This window comes from Babylonia areolata, chromosome 13 (assembly GCF_041734735.1).
Source record: "Babylonia areolata isolate BAREFJ2019XMU chromosome 13, ASM4173473v1, whole genome shotgun sequence".
Lineage (NCBI taxonomy): Eukaryota > Metazoa > Mollusca > Gastropoda > Neogastropoda > Buccinidae > Babylonia > Babylonia areolata.
In genome coordinates, this window is record NC_134888.1 from 35,456,624 (window position 1) to 35,461,144 (window position 4,521).

Consider the following 4,521-nt stretch of genomic DNA (forward strand, 5'->3'; position numbering starts at 1 on the left):
CAGTTATGCGGATGAATAAATACGCACGTTAAAGATCCGTTTCCATTTTTGAAACTCCCAGTTCGCCTGGAACCGATTCCGCAAGTGAGCGCTATTTCCCCTACATGATTCTTGTGCGTTCGCTGGTTAATTTTGTTCACACTGGTGAATTTAGACTCTGAATAAATCCAAATGAAATATGCAATAATTATATACAGGTTGGGTGGTTAACTTCTGTTCACACAAACTCGTAATTTTTTACTTAATAAATCAAAATGAAATATATAATAATCATAGATGCTTCGTTAAAACATTCTCTGCAGGATAAATGAAAACAAGATAAACAATAAGCATAGATGTTTCGCCAAAACATTCTTTGGAGGATAAATCAAAATAAAATATACCATAATCATGGTTACTTCGTTAACACATTCTTTGGTAGATAAATCATAATAAACATACAACAATATTAGATGCTTCGTCAAAACATTCTTTGGACAACAAATCAAAATAAAATATAGGCTACCATAATCATAGAAGCTTCATTAAAACATTCTTTGTGGGATGAATCAAAATAAAATATACAACAACCATAGATGCTTCGTTAAAATATTCTCGGGAGGATAAATCAAAATAAAATATACAATAATCATAGATGCTTCGTTAAACCACTCTTTGGGGGAGAAATCAAAATATACTATACAATAACCATTGATGCTTCGTTAAAGCATTCTTTGGAGGACAAATAAAAATAAAAATAATATACAATGATCACTGATGCTTCGTTAAATCATTCTTTGGGGAATAAATCATAATAAAATATACAATAATCATATATTATATGCTTCGTTACAACATTCTTTGGTAGCCGTACATTTCACACGGGATACATCCTGGATGGACAGAAATAGCGTGGAAGGGGCGGTGTTGCACATGGTACTGATTTAGAGTTGCGTCAGTCGGGGACGATAGGAAATGTCACCCGTGCTTATAATCATAAGCGACGCCCAGGTGTGTCACCGCAACATAGACTTAAACCACACTGAGACCACACGTCACTTCAACGTAATCACACGTCAAACACCACACGTCACAATCGTCTGCCCCCGGCAAACGAACTCGACCAACCAACAACGAAACCAAGAAAGAAACGTGGGTCACCACATCCTTTGCGCAAAACACGTTCATACCATTCACATTGCTTGGCGTTCCTCAGTGGCAAATGACATTGAACAACACGTACGTGACCTTGCTATGAAGTGTCGTCTGGAGCCGTTAACTTCCGGTTGTTTGTTTGTAAGAGACGAAGCAGCCCGGATGTGAGTGAGTCACGTTCCAGGCACGTGAAAAGACGGCCCGGCCTGTAGCAGACGATTGGTTTTGATAATCACGTCTGTTCTCTGAGAAAACATGAATGAACTGCTTCGTTTAGTTTGGCTTAGCTGCTTTAATGATTGGGTTAGATCTTTGGAGAGGGGCGTGAAATCACAGTGTTTATTCAACGCGAATGCCCATCATGTTATCATCACACAAGAAACTGAAATCACAGTGTTTATTTAACGCGAATGCCCATCATGTTATCATCATACAAAAAACGTTCAACAATCAATAAATCGGAGATCAGTTGGAAATAAAATCAAGGACATTTAATCGATGCATGACGATAGTGTGGATACTTTTAAATTAAACAGCACTTGCACTCGGTCAGAGACCAAGCTGTAAGCGCTGTACAAACATGGAGTCAACTGCACTTGAGGGTGCCTACTGACCTGGATAGAGCGGACTGAGAGCTGCCTTCGGGCGCTCATCATTCGTCATTCAATCAGGCTTCAGTCAAACGCGCGCGCGCGCGCTCGCACACACACACACACACACACACACACACACACACACACACACACACACACATCTTTCTCTAATATCACTTAAAGTGGAAGACGATAAAATGACTACTACTACTACTACATTTTTTTACATGTATGACCAGGTTTCTTTTTATTTTGTTGTTGTTTTTGTTTGTGGGTTTTGTTGTTTTGTTTTCACTTCACACTTGTGCATTCTACATGGTGTTTCAGGAAATCGTTCGGTAATTCATCAACTGCGCATTGTGAAACAGCAGTGGCTTCTTTGCACGGCGTAAGGCTGACACCGGTTCAGAAATCCTTGTTGTCGAAAGGAAAAATTAAACACCCTGAACCGGATTTTTCTTTCATTAATTTGTGATTTTCATTGCAGATCACAATGCACCGTATTTTGGTGGTGGTTTCTTTTTTTTTCTTTTTTTTCTTCTTTTTTTTTTCTGTCGGTTTGTGTGTGTGTGTGTGTGTGTGTGTGTGTGTGTGTGTGTGTGTGTGTGTGTTTTATCAAAGCGTTAGACATTTGATCCTACACTATGACACACGTATTTTGTGATCTTCGTGTGACCAAACGAATGATTGCATTCGTGTAAAATATACCCAAAGTCCTTGTGCTCTGTTTGCCTATCTGTCTGTCTCCCCCCTCTCTCTCTCCCTCTGTCTCTCTCTCTGTCTCTGTCTCTCTCTCTCTCTCCCCTCCCTCTCTCTCTCTCTCCCTCTCTCTCCCCCCCCTCTCTCTCTCTTTCCCTCTCTCGGTCTCTCTCGATCTCTCTCTCTTTCTTTCTCTCTCTCTCTCTCCCTCTCTCTCTCTCTCTCCCTCTCTCTCTCTCTCTCTCTCTCTCTCCCTCTCTCTCTCCATATCTCTCTTTTTCTCTCTCTCACTCTCTCTCTCCCTCTCTCTCTGTCTCTCTCCCTCCCTGTCTTTCTCTGTCTCTCTCTCCCTCTCTCTCCTCTCCCCTCTCTCTCCCTCCCTCTCTCTCTTTTTTTCTCTGTCTCTCTCTCTCTCTCTCTCTCTGTCTCTCTCTCTCTCTCTCTCTCTCCAGTCTCGGCATGGTATCGTATCTTTATAAAAGGCACTTTGCTCTGAATTCCCACACTGCACACGAATGTAAACAGCACATGACTTCGGCCGAGCAAGTTTCTTCTTTCTCTTCTTCGTTCGTGAGCTGCAACTCCCACGTTCACTCCTATGTACACGAGAGGGCGTTTACGTGTGTGACCGTTTTTGCCCCGCCATGTAGGCAGCCATACTCTGTTTTCGGGGGTGTGCATGCTTGGTATGTTCTTGTTTCGAGCACGTTTAATTAAAAGGACGAATGGAGAAGACCGGACCTTGCATTCCTATGTCCGACACTGGACACAATGGGAATGGTGAATTCCTCGCCAACAGTCTAATATCATCATCTTGGATGAACAGACTATAAATAAATAAACGAACGAATTCCTCGCCCCGATGGCCATAAAAGGTTATGGAACCATTAATACGTTTTGTTGTTGTTTTTCCTTTCTTGTTTTCTCACTTTTACCGTACTCTCAGTTGATGCAAGTTTCGGTTTCAATAACTCAAAGAGGCACCATTGCGTTCGGACAAATCCATATAAGCCATACCACATTATCTGCTATCCCGATGCCTGACCAGCAGCATAGCCCAATGTGCTTAGTCAGGCCTTGAGTGCATGCTTATATATATATATATATATATATATATATAGAGAGAGAGAGAGAGAGAGAGAGAGAGAGAGAGAGAGAGAGAGATTTTGTGTACCTATCAACAGTGGATTTCTTCTTTCGAATTTCGCCAGAGGACAACACTTCTGGTGCCATGGGTTCTTTTTCAATGAGCCAAGTGCGTGCTGCACACGGGACCTAGGTTTATCGTCTCATCCGAATGACTGGACGCCTCAGTTTGAATTTTCCAGTCAAACTAAGGAGAAAGGGCGAGAACAGGATTCGAACCCACAACGCATGCAGAAGATCAAATACGCACGTTAAAGATCCTGTAATCCATGTCAGCGTTCGATGGGTTATGGAAACCAAAAAAACAACAACAACAACAACAAAAAACATACCCAGCATGCACACCCCCGAAAACGGAGAATGGCTGCCTACATGGCGAGGTAAAAACGGTCATGCACGTAAAAGCCCACTCGTGTACATGCGAGTGTACGTGGGAGTTGCAGCCCACGAAAGCAGAAGAAGAAGAAGAACCCACAAACTCACGGACTCCCTTTAACTCACTCAGTACGGCCAGTCCTCTCTTCTCCTCTACACAGACCCCTCGGATGTCCAGTGGGTGTCTGAATGACCCAACCTTTAGCTTCCGTCGCCAGAATTGTGGTATTCATTGTCAACATTCACCTCTTCAGTATAAGAGCCTTCCGCTTGCAATATTTTGATGATGGTAATTGGGGTGAAACGCTGTTAACGTCGTCTCTTTCGCCGTTCGTATGGAGAGAGTTTTTAAAAAAATAAAAAAAAAAAAATTAAAAATAATAAAAACTTGTTCTGTGGGTCGGAGTCCTGGTTGACAGTCCTTGACACAAACCACTGCAGGATGGTAGCTAGTTATTGAAGAATGGAAACTCGAGGGGGTTAACGGGGAGTGAAGGGAAGGGGCAGGGAAGAGGGGGAGGTCGGGGGTTGGGGGTTGGTTGGTGGTTGTGGTGAAACGTCCACGAGTACGTAT